Source organism: Capsicum annuum, chromosome 6 (genome assembly GCF_002878395.1).
Source record: "Capsicum annuum cultivar UCD-10X-F1 chromosome 6, UCD10Xv1.1, whole genome shotgun sequence".
Lineage (NCBI taxonomy): Eukaryota > Viridiplantae > Streptophyta > Magnoliopsida > Solanales > Solanaceae > Capsicum > Capsicum annuum.
In genome coordinates this window covers 193237328-193250411 of record NC_061116.1, presented here as the reverse complement: position 1 = coordinate 193250411, position 13084 = coordinate 193237328, and positions in this window count along the sequence as shown.

Here is a 13084-nt window from a genome sequence, read left to right as displayed (position 1 = left end):
TCACCGATCTGCTGCACCAGGTAGTATATCTATTGCAGCATATAACCAAACTATTGCAGCGGATGATTAATCTATTGCAACAATACAAAACATATCACTCATCTTTTAAGACAAATGAATGGTCTGTTCAAGAGATCACACAACTATTGTGACATCATCTGTTGTAATATATGAGTGATCTGTTAGAACAGTTAAATAATCCATAGCAATGGCTGAGTAATTTGTTGTGACCATACAAAACATATCACTCATCTGTTGAGAAAAATAAATAGTTTGTGCAACAAATCACATATCTATTACAACATATGAATGATCTGTCAGAGCAGTTAACTAACCTGCAACAACGGCTAAGTAATCTATTACGATAATATAAAATATATCACTCATCTGTTGAGAAAGATGAATGGTCTGTGCAATAGGTCACACATCTGTTGCAATACATGAGTAATCTGTTAGAACAGTTATCAACGGTCAATATTATTTAGATTTCTTCCAACATAGGGTCGTCTATTGCGGTAGGTAAATGATCAGTTGGAAAAGTCAAGTCTTGGACACTTCCTGTAGAAAGAGTTAATAGGATTTTATCCAACAGGAGGTTCATCTGTGACATCAAATCATTAATCTGATGGTTCTTCCATTACATCAAATGGTTAATTAGTTACATCAGATTTTTTATATGATGCTTAATCTGTTACCACATATGGTAAAGCTGTTGCATCCATAATTAATTTGTTACATCAGATTATTAATCTATTTCATCAAAATTTTAATCTGATGGTTCCTCTGGTGCATCAGATGGTTGATCAGTTGTATCATTTGATAAATCTGTTGTATCAGATTGTTAATATGTTGCACCAATAGGGTAATCTGTCAGAGAAACCAAAAAATAGTAGCACGATTTTGTTCAACAAAAAACAGCAATTTCATCATTTTTACCAGGAACAAGAATAAAACAAATCAAACCAAATTGTCATTTGGTTTTTATAAACACAAACAATAAAAATCAAACTTCAAAAAAATGTAACAAACAACAAAATATCATAATTTACTTTGAAAAGAGAAAAGAAGAAATACCAGAAATTAGGGTTTTACTCAGACCGCATTTCAAATTAGTGCAACAAATATTGAAATTGTTAACCAATACTATAAGAGAAGTTGGCGCAAGTTTTTTATTTTTTTCAAAACTAAAAAGACCATAAAATTTTACCTGTGAAAGAAGAAAATGAACGATGAAAAATTCAAAGTTGTTGTGGATGGAGATCAAGATTGTCACGTTGATTAAAGGTTGAAGTCAAAAACAAACTCGAAGCCCAACTATTTTTCGCCCGAGATAGAAGTCGTTGGGGGTTGGAGGGAGAAATTTTGCAAAGCTGTTGGTTGGGAGAGAGTTGAGAGAAAGTGTCAAGAGAGAGGAGAGATTGATTGATTTGGATTGAAGAGGGGTGTGGGTTGGGTTGGTTTGTATTTTTTAAAAGATTAGAAAGTTTTGAAAATATTAATCAATTCCACAATTAACTTAATCAAGTTTCCCAATGATGTTTGACCCTATCTGTTGGTCAATGTCACCAATCCTTCATTCAAGACTTAAAAGACACATTTCCTTCAATTTTATCCAAAGACTCAATGCCAAATATGATAAGCATTTATGTGTCATAGCATATGGATTATGATAGAGATTAGGTAAATAAATGTTTGATTAGGTATTTCTTTTTTCTCAAAAGAATTCTCTTTTTTCAAGTCTAAAATTTGTTATCTATCTTTCTCGGCTAAAAATTTTACTTGTTTAGAAATCTCGCTATTCGTATTATAATTCTTTTATGTTATAGTTAATTTGTTACAAGTAATTATGTTACATTATTAATCTCATATTAATATAGTTCGTTATTTTCTTAATCTTTATAATTTTGAAATTAATTGAAGTAAGAAAATAGTTACATCAAATTTTATTTTAAATAATCAAATATTACACGTGTGATGCACATAGGGTTATTACTAGTATATATATGTGTTTATTCTAAAATATATATTTATATTTACATTTTTATATTAAAGTGTGAAGTATCTTTCAAAAGTGATTTGAACTTTTTTACACTTCATTAAAAATTTTGCAATAGACAAAATTATTTAATTTTAAATAATCAAGCGTTTACGTGTGAGACATGTGCGATTAAACTAGTTAATGAAATAGCATGAGCATATGAATAGATTTGGAACCTATAATTTTGTGTAAGATTTCAAAGATTTAATTGTACGGTTAAATGAGAAAATTTTAATTAATTTTGTCTTGATGTAGTAAATGGACAAGTAATTAGCTACAGCACTGCATGATCGATACACACAAGTTACAATGCAAAGTATCCATTGTTTACTACTAGGAGTGCTAAGGTATCTAATCTCATTCGTTCTCCTAATTTTTTTATCTCTCATGCTCTGTTTGGATGGTGGTTTGTCAGGGTTTCATAATGTATGGTATGGTATTGTACTTTTGTAACACCCTGATTTTCTGAATCGGAATGCTACACAATGCTCATGACCCTGAAGGACCACAAACTAACCCATGACTGATAACTGTACCTGTATACTGCAAAATATAACATGAAAATGTGGAAACATGTACTGAATGGCCATAAGGTTCAAATCTAAACAAACATCTGATAAGAACAATGTCTGAAAATGGTAAAACAATACCAAAATAAATCTGAAATAACTGTTTGACATACTCTAGTCTGGAAAGCCTCTAAATTGTTTGAATAAGGAGTTGATGGGACATGTCCCCAACTAACTCCATCTAACAACTGAAATAAACTAAAATGATAACTGAAGTAATAATCATATCATTCTCGAATGAGAAGGACTCACTGTAACTCGGAACACTGGAATGCTACTGTTGATCTGGAGCTCGTGTCCCTGAACCTATGGTGTAGAATAAAAGAAACACCATAGCACAAATGTGTCAGTACGTTGGAATGTACTGAGTATGCAAGTGAAGTAGGCTAATGCAAAGGGTTTACATGCATGAATAATGTTGACTGATATGAACGTGAGAATACATACACGCATACGTAATGGTAATTGAATTGGTGGAGATACTGACTACTGAGCCTGAATACTGATAACATGAGTTTACTGATACTGAGATACTGAGTCCCTTAGTTTACTGATATTAACATGTGAATCAGTAATAAGGAGGAACTGACACTGCGTTACTGAATACTAGGAGACTAATACTATATTACTGATAAAAGAATGATTTTTTCTGACAGTTCTGATTATGAAGAACTGGTCTGATTGATTGTATCTGACAGTCCTGAAACTGAGTACTGATAGCATGAGTTTATTAATATCTAATATGATTGACAGATGAGTTTCTAATAGCCTTTATAGCTGATAAAATGAGTTCTAATAACTAATATATCTGACACCATGAGTGACTTTATCTGATAGCCCTGATACTAATTACTGATAACATGAGTGACTGTATCTGACAGTCCTGATTCTGATGGAACTATCTGAGTCCCGTACTATATCTGAGTTGACTGTATCTGACAGTCCTGATATACTGAAATCTAAAGAACTATTTGAGTTCTTTTACTGATACTGAGATTGAAACTGTGGGAGTTATTTGTTTAACCGATATTCACCATATATGCCATTATAGCTAAGCTGGGGTCCAATCTCTACCCTGACTGAAAGGTTGTCAATACCGTGGCACTAGTAAAGATAAAGTGTGAGTAACCCTCATATAACAGGTAACTCTAGTGAGAACGGTAGGAACTTCATATAACAGGTTAAGCCACCTAATCTACCCTCATATAGCAGGCTACGATGTCTCAAACTATGATGGATACATAGTTCTGGAACGCAAGGATGACTGCTAAGAATCACACCCTCATATAACAAGTGAGTTTCCATCCTTGGGTTCACTTGGTGCTAATTTCTACTCCCATCTAAAGAGACTGAATATCAATAGATGATTGGACATGTACTAAGCTTACTGAATTCCGTTGACTGACGGAACACTACTGATAACTGATAGATAATTGATTTCATGAGATTACTAATCTTATTTAGCACTGAGTTCATAAGATTAATGATCTTACTGAGTACTGAGTTCATGAGATTACTGAAGTTACTGGGTACTGAGATTTACTGAGATTAACTGAACTACTAAGACTGCTGTGATTTCTGAGTTTTCCTGAATCACATGAATGACTGATTTCTATGGATCATGACTTGACTAAGAGTAACGTGAAAACATGGTATGGCTCTAGGCACACAACTATATTTTTTGGGTATGAGTACCCCCAGGACTCGATGGAAGGAAACTGGCACACTTGACTTACTTGATCATAGGAATAGAATTCACAATTCATAATACCATAAATATGGGATCTCATACTACACATTGTTATCATATTCTTGAACATGGAAGATAAATACATATAGCATATACATACTTGAATGATTCCAATTTCATGAGCATTCCATATCACAACAGTGTTACACAATAATTATCATGGAATTCATGTTGAGTCATAAGGAAAAGAGCATGGTCTTGTCATTTAAGTTCTATTTAGCTATAATGCATGATTTCTAGTCTCTTAGGTATTTTATCAAACACCTTGCATGCACAATTTTAGGCATAGGTATATTTATCAACATAACAATTTTAATCCATTCAAAATTCATGGGTTACAACTATCCTACTCACATGCTTCATGAAAACACATCAAGATACAACCTTGAACTCAAACAACAATCATCAACATGAATATAGCCATAACACACAATAAAATCATATTTTATAATTTAAAACATGATTCTTGAGCTCCATGGATGAAAGAGATCCATGGAAGAATACTACGCATACCTTAGCTCTTGATTTAATGAAGATTGACGGAAAGATTCTTGGAATTTGATGGTAGAATTTTCTTGAACTTGAATCCCCCAGTTGAAAACTTAACTTGTTCTTGAGAGGATTTTGAGAAAAGATAGTGTATTTTGGTTTTATGGAGGCTTAATCCCATGTTTTTTAGTATATATACGAAGGCAAAATGACCAAAATACACCTGAGAGCACGAAAGTGGAATACTGAAAACTGGGCAAGCACTGGAGTTGCCAGGCGGTACTTGCCTAATCCCGGGGGACTTTTCTGGGCGGCGCCTGCCTTAGAGCAGTGCTCTACCTGGGGCGACGCGGGCTTATCGCCTTGAGCTACTATTTTGGAAATCCAAACATACTCTTATGCGATCTAAAAAATTCTGAAACTTACCCAAGGTGTACTATGACCTTGCCCCATCGCAACGTAACTTGAAAATCTAAAAACGAAGGTCGAAAAGGTCATAAAATAAATTCATAAAGTTTGGAGGCTTAAAATGAGACTAAGTGTTGAATCTTGGACACTTAGCAAAAAATTTCTAAGTCTTGGAGCTTGGAAAGATTAATGAGCTGAACTTTAGACTTAGAATTTTATGGGGTATTACAATATCTCCCCCTTGGAAATATTCATCCTCGAATGAGAATGATTGAGAGGGGAGAACTGATAAACTGGAGTATGCACAAGACATATACTACTGAAACATGGGTTCATGACTGACGTGACTGAAAACTAAGCCTATCGTACTAAACATGCATAGCTGATACATGGGTAACTGATTTATGAATGAAGGACTGAGTTTTCTGATGAACGAAGTTTCTCAAAATGAGAATGCATATCTGATGCAAAATTAATAAGCTGAATCCATGCATATCTGATGCATGATTATACGACTGACATGACACATGAATGCATGACTGAAAGTACTGATAAGTTGATCATACATATCTGATGCGTGAATACATGACTAAACTGACTCATGAACATGCAATGGTGAAGGTACCAAGTTCAAACTGAAAATTGAGCATGGAACTGAATACCATATCTGGTACAAAAATCTAAACATGGGAATGAGTAAGCTCAAGGAAGACTATCACCTTGGACTGAAAATACTGATGAGTCTGAGATTAATTACTCAATATGCATGAGCGAAAACATAAGAACATAACTGAGTCTGGAACGTGATACATGAGCTGAACTGAGTCAGTAATGCATGACATAGATAGAGTATCGTATCGTGGACTAAACTGAGCCATTAATTACATGGCTTATTGCTGAGTGTTGGAGCTAGAGGGTCAGCTCATAAGTAACACTTCCTCCAAGATAGATTCATCAAAGAAAACAATATGTTTAAATCATAAAAGTTTAGGGGCTACAGTGTATCTCCCACTTGGGACACTATGTCCTTTGAGGAATATTAGACTGACCTTGCTAAGATATTGAGGAAGCTGAGGCGATGCACAAGGCACCTAAGTACGAAATCGTGACTGATTATCTGAGATCTAAAACTGAAGTGTGATGTACGAATTCATAGACATACTGACTTATCCGATTAACTGAGTAACTGGTAACTAAATGTTGGGAATGCAAGACTAAATTATACTTAATCTGAATAGCTGGGTTGAGGCCATATGGTATTATGCATATGAGAAGGGACTGACTGAGTAACATGAGGTAACAGATCATGGATTTCATGAAATCTATATTATTTGAAAATGCAGGACCAAGAATATTACATGATTTGGAAACACTCTATAGGGTGAGGTATTGAAATACCTATAACTGAGTAGCTGATAACTGTATGCTATGGCCAAGCAAGTCTAAACTTGAACTGAATTTTTGAGTTGAATACTGATCTGAAGCTGACACTATAACTTAATACTGTAACTGAGATCCATATTAGAACTAAATACTGGGTCCTGATAACTAAATACTAAAACTGAGGTTTAGACTGATACTGAAGTGCTAAATTTCAAGACTGAACACTAATCACTGAGTACTGAACTGTAACTGAGATGGCAACTGAGTTATGATAGTTGCACCATGATGTTTGACATAGGTCACGAACCTGAATATTCATTCACACTCTGAACTTTCCCAATCTCTAAATATTACCTCTTGTTAGCCCTTTGCTTGCATACTAACTGGATATTCAAGCCTATCTTCGTATCTACACTCGCGTATAAAACATGCATGCAACAATCTTCTCTTCACATAAAATATTTTCTCTCTCATCTAAGCAATTGCTCGGCACTACACTATCTCACAAGAGAGCTCACTGAAGGGTTAAATCAGGAGGACCTGAAACATGAATGGATACATACTGAATTTGACACATGACTGAAACCTGAAGAATGGAATATCTGTGGCATAAATTCACCAAAAAGGTCTGGACCGAGGATATACATGACATAGTCTAAATTTATCTGATCAGTGGAGGCATAGCATGGGTCATGGAAACTGAGTATACTGGGGAGCATGATATGTGTACATTAGTCATGAGCTACAGGACCTGAGTCTGGAATTTCTGAATTCGTGGAACATGATTCGTAACACGGAGTGATCTAGAACTGAACTCCCTATTCTAAGAACTGAAAGAGCACGCAATTTTATGGGATGCATGTGAACATAAGCTATATTCATGGAATCTGAGACATGAAGCATGCATAGGCATTATGCTGACTGAAGTATGAAGCTTTATGCAGAAATAAGGATGGGTCGGGAATCGTCTTTCCTAACTATTTTTTTTCATACTGGCACTACTACTAAAATCTGAGAGCCTGACTTAGGCACTTAATCTATCATCTCTCCATTAGCTTAAATCCATCATCATAAGTCTGTGAAAACTAAACTAAACTTTGAAATGAACCACAATCATCATCACATTCACACCTTCATGCTTAATTTTAAGTCAATAAACTTAAATTTCTAACTCATGTTGTTCAAGCATACTGATTCATTCTGGCATAACTATCCCTATGAATACATAGTCTATTCAATCTGGATATCGAATCCCAACTTGTCTACTACTAAACTCTTGGGTTCATGCTTCTAACTCTGGGTCACATGCTATCACAGAATTTTGAGAAGGGATCTGATGGCATATCTAAATCTGGGTTCGAGAATGAGTTCTCACGATCAAGAATGAGATCCGTACAACTTCGAAACATAAAAGAACTGATGATATACTGTCTGAGAAAACCCTATATTTAGGACTTGAACTTTACTGTTCCTGTTACCTTGGAAGTAATGTAAAGATGACATAAGGGGAGTATGATGTGAATCTGCATGAGTTCCTTAAAGAACCTTGTTATAGCATGATCTGAGACATGAAAGAAATAAAATTGTTCCTAAAACATCTCATAGCCTCCTGCACATAAGTGTGGTGCACAACATACGCATATACAAGACTCTACTAGATGCGTTATTCAGACTTCCTAGGACTCTATTGAACCTTAGGATCTGATATCAAGTTTGTAATACCCCAATTTTCTGAACCAGAATGCTACACGAAGGACCAGAAGCTAACCCATGACTGATATATGTACTTGTATACTGCATAATATAACATAAAAATGCAGAAACATGTACTGAATGGCTATAAGGTTCAAATCTAAATAAACATCTGATAAGAACAATGTCTGAAAAAGGTATAACAATACCAAAACAAATCTAAAATAACTGTCTGACATACTATAGTTTGGAAAGACTCTAAACTGTTTGAATAAAGAGTTGATGGGACATGTCCCCAACTAACTCCATCTAACAACTGAAATAAACTGAAATGATAACTGAAGTAATAATTATATCTTTCTCGAATGAGAAGGACTCACTGCAACTCTAAATACTGGAATGCTACTAATAATCTGGAGCTCGTGTCCCTGAACCTATGGTGTAGAATAAAAGAAATATCATAGCATAAATTCGTCAGTACATTAGAATATACTGAGTATGCAAGTGAGGTAGGCTATGCAAAGGGTTTACGTGCATGAACAATGTTGACTGATATGAACATGAGAATACATACACGCATACATAACAGTAACTGAACTCGTGGAGATACTGACTACTGAGCCTGAATACTGACAACATGAGTTTACTGATACTGAGATACTGAGTCACTGAGTTTAATGATACTAACATGTGAACCAGTAATAAGGAGGGGACTGACACTGCGTTACTGAATACTAGGAGACTAATACTATATTACTGATAAAGGAATGATTATTTTTGATAGTTCTGATTATGAAGAACTGGTCTGATTGACTATATCTGACAGTCTTAAAACTGAGTACTGATAGCATGAGTTTACTGATATCTAATATGACTGACAGATGAGTTTCTGATAGCCTATACAGGTGATAAAATGAGTTCTAATAACTAATATATCTGATACCATGAGTGACTTTATCTAATAGCCCTGATACTGATTACTGCTAACATGAGTAACTGTATCTGATAGCCCTTAATCTGATGGAACTATCTGAGTCCCTTACTATATCTGAGTTGATTGTATCTAACAGTTTGGATATACTGAAATCAGAAGAACTGTTTGAGTTCTTTTACTGAGTCTGAGACTGAAACTGTGGGAGGTAGTTGTTTAACCGATATGCCCCATATGTGCCATTATAGCTAAGCTGGGGTCTAATCTCTACCCTGACTGGAAGGGTGTCAATACCACGTCACTAGTAAAGACAACGTGTAAGTAACCCTTATATAATAGGTAACTCTAGTGAGAACGGTGGGAACCCTCATATAATATCTTAAGCAACCTTATTTATCCTCATATAGCAGGCTACGATGTCTCAATCTATGTTGGCTACATAGTTTTGGAACACAAGGATGGCTGCTAAGAATCACACCCTCATATAACAGGTGAGTTCCTATCCTTGGGTTTACTCGTTACTAACTCCTACTCCCATCTGAAGAGACTAAACATGAATAGATGATTGGACATGTAGTGAGCTTACTGAATTCCATTGACAGATGGAACATTACTAATAACTGATAGCTAACTGAGTTCATGAGATTACTGATCTTACTGAGTACTGAGTTCATGAGATTAATGATCTAACTGAGTACTGAGTTCATGAGATTACTGAAGTTACTGGGTACTGAGATTTACTGAGATTAATTGAGATTAACTAAACTACTGAGGCTGCTGTGATTTCTGAGTTTTCCTAAGTCACATGAATGACTAAGTTCTATGGATCATGACTTGACTGAGAGTATTGTGAAAACATGACATGGCTCTAGGCACACAACTATATTTTCCGGGTACGAGTACCCCCAGGACTCGATGGAAGAAAACTGACACACATGACTAACTTGATCGTAGGAATAGAATTCATAATTCATAATACCATAAATATGAGATCTCATACTACATATGGTTATCATATTCTTGAACATGGAAGATAAATGCATATAGCATGTACATACTTGCATGATTCCCATTTCATGAGCATTCCATATCACAACAACGTTACACAATAATTAGCATGGAATTCATGTTGAGTCATAAGGAAAAGAGCATGGTCTTGTCATTTAAGTTCTATTTAGCTATAATGCATGATTTCTAGTCTCTTAGGCATTTTATCAAACACCTTGCATGCACAATTTTGGGCATAGGTATATTTATCAACATAACAATTTTAATCCATCCAAAATTCATGGGTTACAACTATCCTATTCACATGCTTCATGAAAACACATCAAGATACAACCTTGAACTCAAACAACAATCATCAACATGAATATAGCCATAACACACAAGAAAATCACAGTTTATAACTTAAAACATGATTCTTGAGCTCCATGGATGAACACTACGCATACCTTAGCTCTTGATTTAATGAAGATTGACGGAAAGATTCTTGAAATTTGATGGTAGAATTTGCTTGAACTTGAATCCCCCAATTGAAACCCTAACTTGTTCTTGAGAGGATTTTGAGAAAAGATAGTGTATTTTGGTGTTATAAAGGCTTAATCCCATGTTTTTTAGTATATATACGAATCCAAAATGACCAAAATACTCTTGAGAACACGGAAGTGGAATTTTGAAAACTAGTGTAATAACTGTGTTTTTTCTCAGTTTGAAAATCATCTCAAGGATGTCAAAATTTGCTTTGAAATGAGAATTCATTTCAATACACATGATATTTCCCTAATTTTCACTTCCTATCATGTGGGAAATTGAATAAGCTTTCCATCGATATATAATTCGCCCAAATCCGACACCCGGGCGAAGAGTTAAGGCCTTTTTAGTGAGACAGTGTCTGAACTGTGCATTTAGCGTGTTGCGAAGGGGGCTCAAATGACAATTGTCAAATTCTAGTGGTTCTCTGCGATACAGGCGTGTCGCACCATGGTTCCATGTCACAAAAGGAGGGGCAACATGATGGCTCCGCATCGCGACTTCCCTTAACTTCCTAATTGTCAATTTCCAGAAGCTTGGCGCGATAGTGGCGCATCACGCCAAGGGCTAAATTTGGGAAATTTTACTGAATCTTTAAATGTCCTGTCCAGGGTTAAAAGAGTAAAATTCACCACCCTATATAAGCCCTTTAACACATGATTCAGCCACTTTTCACCCAAAAAATAATAACTTCTCTCAAGTTCATCTCAAGAACAAGCTAGGGTTTCTATTGGGATTCAAATTCAGAAAGGTTTCACCATCAATCTTCAAGAAATCACGACATGGACCCCTTTTATCCATGAAGTCCAAGAATACCTTTTTGACTACAAGCTATGGGTTTGCTTCATGTTTGCATGCTTTATATGTTCTTGTTCATATTGATAAATGATAATTGAATTACATTCCATGATTTGGTGATAAATTCCATGTTGGTTGAATAGTATTGATATGAATTCATGTAACCCTTAGTTTTGAACCCTTGAATGATGGAATTAGAATTGCACAAAGATGTTTACATATTTCATGCCTGCAATGTGTATGATTAAATGCCTAAGATAAGGAATATTGTTTAACTAGCATGATATCGTGAAATGCCCATGTATATGCAAGTTTATGCCTATTATATGTTTAATGAAATGCTCCTATGAATGTAGTATGATGCTAGACAAGTCTTCAAGTAAATCATGCTATGTCAGTTTCCTTCTATCAAGTCCTGGGGTACTTGTACCCGAAACATTAGCTGTGTGCCTAGAGCCAAGTCATGTTTTCACGATACTCTCAGTCAAGCTGTGAACTCTTACACTTTAGATAGTCTTATGACTTAGGAAAAATCTCCATGATCTCATAAACTCATTCAGTTATTAGATATCAGTAGCATTCCATCAGTCACGGAATTTAGTAATTCAGTCCATGCTCAGTCAGTCAGTTAATCATGCCAGTCTCTTCAGATAGGAGTAGGAATTAGCACCGAGTAAACCCAAGGATGGAAACTCACCTGTTATATGAGCGTGTGATTCTTAGAAGCAGTCTTTGCATTCTAGAACTATATAGCCAGCAAAGGTTGAGACATCGTAGCCTGCTCTATGAGGGTAGATGAGGTGGCTTAACCTGTTATATGAGGGTTCCCACCGTTCTCACTAGAGTTACCTGTTATACGAGGGTTACTCACATGTTGTTCTTACCAGTGGTGCAGTATTGAAAAACTTCCAATCAGGGCATAGATTGGACCCCAACTTAGCTATTATAACACCTTTGGGGCATGTCGGCTAGATACTACTTCCCACAGTTTCATGTTGCAGAATCAGGACTGTCAGATACAGTCAACCAGTCTCAGTAATAGAACTCAGATAGTTCTTTAGATTTCAGGACAGTCAGACACAGTCAACTCAGATACAGTACGGAACTCAGATAGTTTCATCAGACTTAGGACTGTCAGATACAGTCATTTATATTATCAGTTATGTCAGAAATCATGTTATCACGATGTCAGTTACGTATTTATGCATATGTTCTCACGCTCATGATAGACAGTCAGTTAGCATTGTTCATGCATATAAACCACATATATTTAGCCTACCTCACATGTATACTTAGTACATTCCTACGTACTAACGCATTCGCGCTATGGTGTTCCTTTTTATTATACATCATAGGTTCAGACGTATGAGTTCCAGATCAACAGTAGATTCCAGTCTCAGCAGCCAGATTAGAAGTGAGTCCTCATCCTTCAAGGATATGATGATTTATCTATTTTTCTAGTACCTCATTAGTTACTTTATTAGTTGGAATTA